Source organism: Cydia splendana, chromosome 25, assembly GCF_910591565.1.
Source record: "Cydia splendana chromosome 25, ilCydSple1.2, whole genome shotgun sequence".
NCBI classification, from domain to species: domain Eukaryota; kingdom Metazoa; phylum Arthropoda; class Insecta; order Lepidoptera; family Tortricidae; genus Cydia; species Cydia splendana.
The window spans coordinates 7,688,661-7,701,250 of NC_085984.1; the positions used below are offsets into that span (position 1 = coordinate 7,688,661).

The 12,590-nt window shown below is 36.2% G+C and overlaps 1 protein-coding gene across 1 annotated transcript in view; it reads right to left on the reverse strand.

Moving 5' to 3' along the window:
• Positions 1-12,590, reverse strand: part of LOC134802778 (uncharacterized) — a 94,623-nt gene extending 82,033 nt beyond the window's left edge. The window contains exon 1 of the mRNA XM_063775481.1: positions 12,469-12,590. The gene's annotated coding sequence lies outside the window, so the exon portion shown is untranslated. The remainder of the gene's footprint in view (positions 1-12,468) is intronic.

Here is a 12,590-nt window from a genome sequence, read left to right on the forward strand (position 1 = left end):
AATAAATGCCCTTACCGGGATTAGAACTCTGGATCTCTAGCTTCGTAGGCAGGGTCACTACAAAGTACAAACTAGGCTAGGAGAACTTTGTTCGGAATGGGGCTCACTGAATACCAGTTCGCCGGACAATATCAGCCTGTCAGTTAAACGCAACATTTGACAGCTCCGAACAACTGACAGGCTGATATCGTCCGGCGAACTGGTAATCTGTGGGTTAAGGAATAATATTACGAAAACATTTTACGTAATATTCACGTATAAATATTGCAATAGCTTATATACTTCTTATTGTGTCTGGCGAACAATTCTGTCAATGTACGTGAGTTAAGACGAAACAGGAGCTGAGTTTTAAATATTTTAGGTAAATATACCCGTCTCGCTAACGGAAGCGGCACCTAAAAGTAGTGCGATAAGGACAAGGCGAAAAATCCTGCGTAAAAGTCTCAAAAATCGAGGTTTCGTACTCCTCTGTTTCCTCCTCCAAAACTTAACCAAATTTGGAAATCTAAATGATTATGAAATTATCTGTGTCGGACCGTTTTGCTTTTTTGGCTAATTGATATCAGTTTTGAATGCCACGCCTCTCATTGCGGCATAGTCAATTAGGCCATTTTGGCCATTTTTGAAGGGCTCTAGCGCCTTAAAAAACAAAAATATCAAAAAAAGCAAAACGGTCCGACACAGATATTGACAATATTAATCTGTGTTGAAAAAATCATTGCTCTAGCTTCAAAAACCACGGAGGAAAACGAGGAGTACGTTTGTATGGAGAAATGACCACTCCCGTTGGCTCTTAAGTACGGATGTGTCTGCTGACAGTTTTACCATGGTATCAATAGGGTATTTGATTACTAGTCAAATCAGATCCTTTTTTCGAACTGTCATAACCACGTCAAAACGTTTTTGCTAGTATGGAATTTATATGAAACACTAGCATGTGACGTCACTAGCGATTGCAAATCCGTGAACATTTTTCAAATCCGGATTTTCGGATTTTGGTTTGACCGAAATCCGAAGTTCGGATTAAATCCGGATTTTAAGAAAGGAATATGTGGCATAAAGGCAAAGTGAAACAAACAATCAAATTAAGTTGTTTTTATTAAAAATAAAAAACAGAATGCGTACACTGCTACGCCAATAACAAAATCTTTAAAAAACAATAAAAACAAAATACATACGTACACTCCCAAGTAACAAAAGGTTCTATAACTAAGGCATTTTATCACCAAACAGTGATATAGTAGGGCTATAATGGTAACCATTGTGACTGCTTGTACTATAAAGGTTTTTTCTCAAACATGCAATGAAATATTGATGTTATGTTCCTTATAATAGGCTGCGAAGTATGACGTTTCAGGTGCGGCTAGGACAAAAGGTCGTTAATGGAATTTCATACACATCTTGCAGGCCTAGGCCGGCAAAGTCCTCTTTTTAAATTTTCATTTCACAGATATTTGTGACACAGCATCGTGGCATTCATCCATTAAAAAAAACTAAGGCAGTATTTGCTTTATGGTTCGTAATGACACTCTGCCACTACGCCTATAAAAAAAAAACAAAAAACAATGTTTGCTATAATTTGCAGTTTTATTTGTATAAAATCAACATGAACTTAATAAATACTTAATACATTCTATAATTTTATAATTTTAAATTATATAAATTTAACTACACAAATAAAAACATTTAAAATATTTCATCTAAACGTTAGTGGTAAAAAGGTCTACTCAAACACGCCTAGTTATATTTTTTAAATTGTTATGGAGGTAAAGTTGAAAAATATTCATTCTGTTTTATTGGATTTATGGTGCGTTGTTGATTTTTTGACTTTAATATGAGTTCCGACGAAATAATGAAATTAATATTAATTGTAATCGTAGGTGTTGGAATTGGCAGCGTAAGCAGAATTGATTTTAATAACTTGCTGCCTCTGCCGCCAAGTCACAGACGAATTATGTACATGGTTGCTTATGGCAATTTTATTATTTGAGAAACTAAGAAAAATGGCTTACAGTTTATTAGAAACAGTTTTGTGGCATATTTTAAATGAATGTAACTACAAATTCGTCAACACTGTGGAAATTATACTTATTTACTCCATGCATAAAGCAACGATGTATGTGAAACATGATATCAACATGAAAGACTATGTAAACTTATGTGACGAAAACGACAGTCAGACGGATACAAGGCGAAAAAATCAAAGATACATGAAAATATACGGGTAGTAAAAATACACGACTCGTGTAAAACATACGCGTGATATGATATAGGTACGTGTTGGTTATATTTTGGGTGTAGTTTACTTTTAGTTTTTTCTATAAATAAAACTTGGGTTTCGTGGATTTTTTATTTTATTTATTTCATTGCATGTTTGAGAAAAGCACTATACATACCTCGGCGGGAAATGGGGTTGCCGCTCTGCTCGCTTCGCTCGGCCGTCTATATGTCTTCGGCCGGCAACCCCTTTCGTCCCGGCCTCTGTAGTAATGTACTATTAACAAAGCGTTTTGTTTCTATAAGATTAAAGACCTTTTAAGTACTATAATTTAGCTCTTATTAGAACGCTTATAGAATCATACAAAAGAATCTTTAAAGTGCTGCACTGTAATAGATATGCAAAAAGCGATTATGGTACTATTTAATACTATAGACGACTTTACTGATGCTTTTATGTACCTATTTTGCACTAATAATGCGTCAAAGTAACTTTTATAGTACTAGTATTGTAGCAGTATAGTAAACACTATTAGAGAATCAATCTGCACTATAAAATGACTTTGCACGACCATTACGTACTTAACGTTTTAGCTTTTTAAAAGCTCTCTTAACATCGCTATAAGGCTAGAAGAGTTCTCTAAAAGTCATGAAAGTTTTTCTATAGTGCTATATAGTACCATAAAAGTTACCTGGTACGTTGCTAAATAACTTAAATCGTAACTTAAAAAATGGCTGCTGTTTTCTGCCATGATAGCATAAGAAACAATGGCGAATGAACTTATTTAATATTTTAGGCACCCACGACGCAAGTATGATAAAAAAGATCACTGGAATCGTTTACGGTGCAAAATAGCACTATAAACATGTTTCATTGGTTACTTTTATAATTCCTAATTGCGACATAAACGTTGCAGACAGCACTATTTTAGTACTAAAGAGCGTTTCTCGTCACTTTTACATTTCAACCATAGAGCTGATTTATCACCGTGAGAGCCTTTATGTAATGTTTATAGAATAAATCAGTGATAAAACTAGGGCCTATCTGGGGTTTTGTAAACGTTTACAACACCATTATAGTGCTAATCATGAACACTAATTAGCACGCTCCAAAACGTTCTCAGGACTTTTATAGTACCAAATTTTGTTACTTGGGCTGCTACGCCAATAAAAAAAGCGGACGCGGGGCAAGCATACAGGTGCGAGCGAGTGCGCGACGCGCAATGCCCGGCTGGCAATAGCTCTCCCGCGTTACCGCTTCATGTGCACCGCTTTTTATTTCGCATTAGCATTAATTTTGAGCAAATTAGTACTAGTGGGAAAAAATCCGAAAAACCGGTTTTTTCTTTTCAAAATCCGAATTTTAAAACGGATTTTCAAACGCTCCGAAATCCGGATTTTTGAACTTCGAATAATCCGGATTGCAATCACTAGACGTCACTATCAAATTACCTAATATTAATAGTTTTAAGGTTTTTAAAATAGAAATTGTGTTTATAAATAACTGCTGTCTACGTTTCTCTATTAATCTTCTGGTGCTTTATTTCATGCATGGTCATAGAATAAATAATAGTACTAGGTACAGAAGACTCACTCTCTAACAAAACGCGTCTGTTGCAATATGGACAGATATGGCCGCTAGGTGGCGACAGCGCCACGCGCGGCTTATGGCTAGCCACCAAAATTGGTGTGGAACGGATGTACTTTTAGCTACCTGTAGCAAAGCTACGAAATCGCGGAGTGAGGCACGCCTGGCATGCTGTAAAATATTTTATTTTAAATATAGTCAAATATCCTATTGTCAGCGTCGTGAAATGCGCTAGTGGCGCCATTTATAACAATAACAAGTGACTTTCGCAAATTGACAGTCCTTGTCACCTGCCCGTCTCTAGTCAGAGTGACAGCAAGCATAAATCCGACAGTGTACGGGTCCTATAAAGCTTTTTATTGCTTATTTACATTCAATACAAAGGAAACTGGTATTTGTCTGACTCACGCATATTCTTGAAGTAAGTATATTTATTTTATGCAACTCGAGGTTTGACCTTGATGTCCTTGATTAATATAAAAACATGTGAAAATAGTTAAATTGATATTTTACAGCTATCTTGTTTTGTGTGTTTGTGATTTTTTTGTCCCGAAAATTATTTAAAAAAAAACCGGACAAGTGCGAGTCGGACTCGCCCACCGAGGGTTCCGTACTTTTTAGTATTTGTTGTTATAGCGGCAACAGAAATACATCATCTGTGAAAATTTCAACTGCCTAGCTATCACGGTTCATGAGATAGGTACAGCCTGGTGACAGACGGACGGACGGACAGCGGAGTCTTAGTAATAGGGCCCCGTTTTTACCCTTTGGGTATGGAACCCTAATTATGGTTACCCTGTTTTTAATTCCTTAGCGCCCCTTGCACCATCCCACTAACCCGGGGTTAACCGGTTAAACCGTTAACCCAGTGTCAAATTGTACTGGTAACACTGGGTTAACGTTGTAACCGGTTAACCTCGGGTTAGTGGGATGGTGCAAGTGGCGCTTAGGCGGTCGTTTCTAAAGCGTCTCAAATAAGCCCAGTTACGTTTAAAACAACACAAGTTCCAAAATTAAAACAAAACCAGTGCGAGACCCATCAAGTTCCAAAAAGCCCCATCCATGATATATTTGGGAACACCCCTTTAAAAAAATATCGGGTTGCGCTCCGGGAGTGACGGCAGAAGTGAAAACTCAATGACAGTCTTAAGGTGACAGTCCATTTCCAACGACAGCTGCACTACTGTTCATTTTACTATGGAAATTGACAATAACACCGACGCGTTCAGTACCAGTAGTGCAGCTGCGGTCAGAAATGGAATGTTACCCTTACGTCTTACGGTCACGTGACACCTGTTACGAGTTTAAGACGAAACGGGAGCTGAGCTAAAAGTCAATTTTGAGATTTCAAGCTGAATATACCCGTCGCTCTGACGGGGCGTGAGAGACTGTATTTGTGTGTGTAATGCACGCACACAGATGCGTACGCTTGCACCCGCGCGCGCCTCATTGCCGACAATTTGCAATGTTATTTTTCGTGCGTTACTGCCACGAGGCGTTCACTTATTACTTACTGTGTTGCGATTGAATTTTTTGACCCGGCTTACGTTTACGGAACTCGATAATCTTTCTACTACTGTGACTTGGCTTTGTTTACTTGACTTTGCTGATCAGCTTATTGTTTTGGACTCCGTGAGTTGTGGTTACCTATTGGACCGCACGCAATTCATCTACCTTTATTCAAGTAATTAAGCGTAATTAGCTGAAACCTTTATAAGAGTGTAATTCATAAGAAGTACATAAGATATAATTTATGTACTGGTTTGCTGTTAGCTTTTAATTGTATCACTTTACATATATGTTACTCAAATAACTAACACGGTTACACTGTTGTAAGAACATTATTTTTCAGGTAGGCCTTATTATACCTACTATAGGCCTTATTACCTCCTAGTACCTTAGTAGTAGTAGTACTACTACGGAAATTGATTCAAAGACTCAAGACTGACTTAAGTGGCAGTAGGGTGTAGGGTTTTTTCTAGGCTTAATGAGTTCGCTGAAGCTTATTTTTTATACTTAGCGCACAGAACCACTAATTTAACAGTATCAGCTCTAACCACATGTCACCATTTTGTCCTTTACGTAACAAACTCCCGCCCAGAATATCCGATGTACCTATCAAATCAAGGTTCTGTACCAAATAAGGCCCGGTTATTATAGTTCGTTATTTTTTAGCATTAGAAAGAAGGTAAACAATCATGACGTGTCTTTTTATTAATAATTATTGAAAAACGCTTTCAAAAATTAGTTTATATTACTTATGAAAGCAAAAGAATATAAAAAAGTATATGATTAATACATACATACATACAATCACGCCTATTTCCCGGAGGGGTAGGCAGAGACCACGGATTTCCACTTGCTACGATCCTGACATACCACTTTCGCTTCCTTCACATTCATAACATTCCTCATACACGCTCGCCGGTTTAGGGTGCTCTTGCTCATTAATATGATTAATATGATTTATAATTCTAACATATTTGCTATGACTTATTTTTCAATGGTAATTTTTAATAAGACATGTCAAAATCTGATATATACCTTAATGCAAAAAAAACGAACTTTAAGCGTGCTAACTTTCAAAATTTCATTTTTTATAAGATAGTATAAGTAGATGGGCAAAAATTTTGCGTCCATGTCCACCAGTGAGTAAGTGATTGAGATACCTAAACATTTAACTTGATAATGTAAAATGATATAATTTACTAACCTACTCGTTTAATTTCAGGTAGGTTGAATAAGGAACCAAGTAACCATGGGGAGGAGCAGTATTTACTAACATTTTCTTTTTGGGTCTTCAGAGTGTATCGTTTCCTTTTTTTGCACATATTACACTTAAATATATATTCTCTGTGTAAACCCTTACGTCTTTCAATGACAAAGGCAAGATCAGCAAATGTACAATTTGTATGATCGTGCCTGATATTTGAGATCACAGAAAATAAATATTTTAAATCCACTATTCTGCGACCTTCTAAAATTTTGTTTTATCATGATTCATGATCAAAAAGCTCGGATTCAATAGTCATATCAAACGTCGATTATGCAGTTGATGATGAGCTTGCATTTTCTACCATTGGTGCTGCAAATGCATCAACCGGTGGCGATAAACTTTGCCCTCTTGTAAAACAAATTACTATTGTGATTGTGTCCAGCAAAAGGCCAAAATTCGGTTTACTTTCCTGTTTAAAATATTACTAATTTATTCATATTTCAGATTAAGTACATAGGTAACTGTCTGAATGTTACAATGCCAGCTGGCAAATTCTATCACATTGGTTTGTTTGGTAGTCATGGTAACATTCACTTACATTGATATCCTTATTAAGATCTGTATCTTATTATCCAGACCTTAAAATATTGCCACCGTTGCCCTTTAAAAAAATACTGTTTAAATAATTGGCTACTCAAACAATGCTTCTATAGTATAAATAATGACTACACAAAAATGGGTAGTACTGTATATAATGCACGAAATAAGGCCCGATTCTTAAGCGGGTTTAAATTTTGAGGCAATGTCCGCTAATACTATAGACAAAATATCAAGTTTAATAAACACAAAAAAAAAACATTGATGGGCCTTATTTTATAATTTAGGCCTTACTTTGTAATTTAAAGTAGAGTTAGGCCAAGAAAAATCTATAGCGATTTTGATAGAACACGCAGTGCAAGTATTATTTCAAACGTCGCTTCTATGAAATTATGACATATAAATAACACTTGCACTGCGTGTGCTATCAAAATTGCTGTAGACTTTTCTTGGTCTGACTCTAAAATATTCTTTATTACACCACAAACATAAAAACAAATTAAAAAAAAACCGGCGAAGTGCAAGTCGGACTCGCACACGAAGGGTTCCGTACCATTATTTATAAAAACGGTCACCCATCCAAGTACTGACCCCGCCCGACGTTGCTTAACTTCGGTCAAAAATCACGTTTGTTGTATGGGAGGCCCCACTAAAATTTTTATTTTATCCTGTTTTTAGTATTTGTTGTTATAGCGGCAACAGAAATAAATCATCTGTGAAAATTTCAACTGTCTAGCTATCACGGTTCGTGAGATACAGCCTGGTGACAGACGGACGGACGGACAGCGGAATCTTAGTAATAGGGTCCCGTGTTTTACCCTTTGGGTACGGAACCCTAAAACCGATTTACAATGTAGATAAAGGTAGCAACAGGCGGTCTTATCGCTGTTAGTTCTTATTCTTCGTTTGTTTAGCATTAGAGTGAAGGTGACGTGTCTTTTTTAAGCATGCAATCGTATAATTATTTAGCTTTTTTTGTAATAGTTATGTACTTAGTGGTTAATATTAGTATTTACTATTTTTTTTCAATAATGCTTAAAAACGAAGTATAGACATGACAACCAAATATTAACGCCATTGTAGGGCAGGATATACAGAACATGAATCATTTGTACTGTCACGCTCCGTGATTGTTGAGCCATTTAGGGTTCTAGCTAAATTGGACATTCCATAGAGCACGAGTAAGTATGGAACAACCAATTCAGCTAGGACCCTAAATTGCTCGACAATTACGAAGCGTGCCTGTAGGTACCTAAAAATTTTGTTAACCCATTTTAACCATGCAATAAAATATTTTTGATTTTGATTTCTAATTTGAAATATTAGAATCAAAAAGTTCATAGATTGTATATCATAACTACAAAAATGTGTTCCCTACTCTCAACCCAAAACCCCTTGTATCTTAGGATCTAGATATTTTCACACAAGACGGTTTATCGATAACTTCTTACATCACTAGATTATCGACATTAAATGTCGACTATTGCCCATCACTTTTCTGGCTGTGTACGTATTTAGAAACTTGACTCCGCCCCTAAAATTAGTGCGATAGGGACAACTGCAGCTGAGGCGAAAAATCCTGCGTAAAAATGACAAAAATCGAGGTTTCGTAGTCCTCTTTTTCCTCCCCCAAAACTTAACCAATCGTAACCAAATTTGGAAATCTAAATGATTATGAAATTATCTGTGTCGGACCGTTTTGCTTTTTTGGCTAATTGATATCAGTTTTGAAGACCACGCCTCTCATTGCGGCATAGTCTATTAGGCCATTTTGGCCGTTTTTGAAGGGCTCTAGCGCCTTAAAAAACAAAAATATCAAAAAAAGCAAAACGGTCCGACACAGATATTTACAATATTAATCTGTGTTGAAAAAATCATTGCTCTAGCTTCAAAAACCACGGAGGAAAACGAGGACTACGTTTGTATGGAGGAATGACCACTCCTGTTGGCTCTTAACATTTTTTCCCCATCACAAAAAGTGCACAGCGCCGCTAAAGAAGTTTTCACTTCAAAAATTATTTCTCATTCTGTGTTTACAAATCTAATATGTGTAATATGTGTAACAATGTTGGAGAAAGATGCGTGTTATCCGTTAAAAATATAAAACATTTATTAATGATATTAAATATGTAGTTATTGATCTTTTACTCCAAAAATTGTACCGAATAACCCCATTTTACGGTAGTAGAAAAATGGGTCTCTATTGTTTCCCAAATAGTTTTAAGTCATAATGTATTGTTTGTCCGAATTTTCGTTAGTCATAATTGGTTTTTCTCAGAAACGCGTAACTTTTCAGGATTGCCATAAAAAAGAATACTTAACCTTACGAAAATCCTGAAAAGTTAACGGTTTCAGTTTTATGACTAACGATAATATGACAAACGATACAATATGACTTGAAACTTTATGGGAAACAAAGGGACCCCTAGAAAAATTCAGTGGTATGTTAATTTTTTCACTTCTCGTTGGCTCAGGTATGTGACCTTGAACGAACGAGAGCGGGGTCGCAGGTTCGGTCCCGGGTCAGTCAATATTTGTATAGATTAGTGGATACCCAATATTTGCCTGTCGGTTCGTCTGTTTAAACAAGACTTGGGTTATGTAAAAATTAAAACATTTTACAAGTTGAGTATATCTTTTTTATTACAGGCCAATTCGAGTTTTATTCGATCTGTTTCCGATATGATATTGATCTGTCAGTGTCATACCCATTAATAGTAGATTGTTAACCAACGGATGAAAGGCTCATTCAAAACTCATTCCTGCCGAGGTAGTTTGGAGCTCGAACGCAGTGAGAGCGCCAATAGTCCGAGGCTGAAATGATGCCTTTCACCCAAGGTAAACACTCTACTTTTCATTTCGAATATGAGGAAAGTAAAATGCATGTGTTTTTTTTTTAATGACTAAGTATACATTTTTATAGTATTTTTGAGTTTGAGTTTGAATAGTCAAATATCAGAATTGAAATTGTATAACATACCCAAATTTCAATTGCTTAAAAATAATAAAATCGTACTTGGAACCTAAAATGCTCTAGTGCAGAAACGTATCATTTTCTGCACACCTTTTAGAACAACAATGACCGGGTTTTTTCAAAGCATGAGAAATAAAAATTACATCGTGTATATTATTTATAGAACAAAATCAGCTTGTTTTTTATGACCAGACACTAACAATAGTGAAACCTGTACATCTTATTCACTCTAACTGAACAATAAAATCAGTTGAAATGTAAGCACTAAAGTACTAGAACTATGCTAACTAGAACCGTTAAACTATGTCTTTAACCATGTGTTTAGCAGTAAATTTTACATAAAGTTAGCTAATTGAATTGGTTCATGACTTTGGATTGAGTGTAAGTGTAGTGAGTGTGTGTGTGTAGTGTGAGTGTAGTGTGAGTGTGTGCTTGGTGTGTTGAGTGTGTGTGCGTGTGAGAGGCAGGCTAGGCAGCATGCATGTGACTCCGCTTGCGTCCATATAAATATAATCTACTCGTATCTAATACCTTTAATTTAAATGAACAATTCTTGTATTTATTTATTTATATATATATTTTGTGGATCTCGGAAACGGCTCTAAAGATTTCGATGAAATTTGGTATATGGGAATTTTCGGGGGCGATAAATCGATCTAGCTAGGTCTTATCTTTGGGAAAACGCGCGTTTTTTAGTATTTATATGTTTTCCGAGCAAACCTCGGTTTCCCAAATATTAAATATAATATGTGAGCAATAGATACTCTTGTTTGCTTCTAATAATGTATAAAGTATACCAGGTTAAAGAAAATAGGTATCTTTGAATGCCGGATGGTAAGGGTTTGCCTGATGAGTTGTCGGCCGAGCATAAGCGAATACGTAACATATTTTGAGGCAGGCAAGGCAATCCTTAGTAGGGTCTATAGCACTTAAGATCATTGTGAGTGCGCTGTGATGATAACCCGCTCACAAAGTTTCACGAGAATCTGTGGAGAACATCCGAGCATACGAAAGGATTTTTGCCCAAACTGTAACGGAGACCTTCGCTAACGCTCGGTCATAAACCAGTAATTGATATGGAACTCAGGAGGATCGTATTAAAGAAATTTAGGTATAGTTAGAACTTTCTAAGATAAGGTACTGAGAAAACTGAAGTCATTACAGCTTGCTGGCAATACTCCAAGGATTTTCAAGAAATGCGAAAGGTTAAAGTATATCTTTAGTCATCTTTATTTATAAGCATTGTTTCCATACAAGGCGTACGAATCTGACATAAGGCGTTACCTTGAGGTCTGTCTCCCACACCGATTCGACTTCACTTAGCTGTAGCCTTCTTATAAGTATCTTTTTTTGCGTTGATTTAAGGGGCCCACAGATTACCAGTTCGCCGGACGATATCAGCCTGTCAGTTGTTCGGAGCTGTCAAATTTTGCGTTTAACTGACAGGCCGATATCGTCCGGCAGACTGTTAATCAGTGGGCCCCTTTACGTAGCTGTAGTACAGCCTTCTTAATATCTGAAGTGTTTTGTGTTGATTTTAGTTGTATAATTATCTTTAGAATTTGGACCAAATTAAATATATTAAGAACTGGTCAATCACGTATTAGCGTTTTTCGACCCGTGAGTGTTCCGTTCTTAATATATTTAATATGTCTGTGTCTCATGGAAGTTTTGTTATTAAATGTTGGACCAAAATTGATCACAGTAATATTGTTCTTTTTCTTTGTTTTGTGGTGCTATTATTTATTTAATAAAATAATACAAAAATACTTTTTTAAATCTTTAACAAGTAGAAACATCTGCGAACTGATATTAAGCTTAGATTTTTTTTTGGAGTGGGAAAATTACTGTCTTGGTTGAGACTTGAACTCATGGCCTCTGGATCGATATTCCAGCGCTCTACCATCCACTTAAAAAAATACTTATACTTTGGATATTGTCTTATAGTGCGTAAGTAGGCACCTATGTCTTGAAACTTAGCTTTTTCAAAGGACACCTTTATAGCTTTTAGCTAATACCTACATATAATCTATTATGTATGACATAAGACATTTAAGTAATTTAAACAGTATCATAATAGTTTTTTTTACCTGCAAAGTAGTTTGGGTGAAGAACTAAACAAATTAACTCGGAGTTGACCGCAGATTTATATTTCTTTTAATTACATGGTAATTATTATTAAGTCAACTGAAAATTTTACAAATGTACGAATGATGCAATGCGATATAATATCCGCAAACCTAAAACTAATTGTTGCACAAGCAAAATCTGACTCTATTGTCAACTAAGGAGTTTTCAAAATCAAATGAGGGACGAATTCACTTCCCCAAACAATAACTCCATAACAAAAAACGTAATGGAACTTATGGAACTCACCAGAGTACACATATCCTTCACAACTGCACAAACACTAGCGGTTCCGGAGCGTTTTCGGGGAGTTTTCCAAGATGGCGGCCGTGCGCGCGCGGCGGTGGGTGGCGCGGGACTGGCTCAAGGCT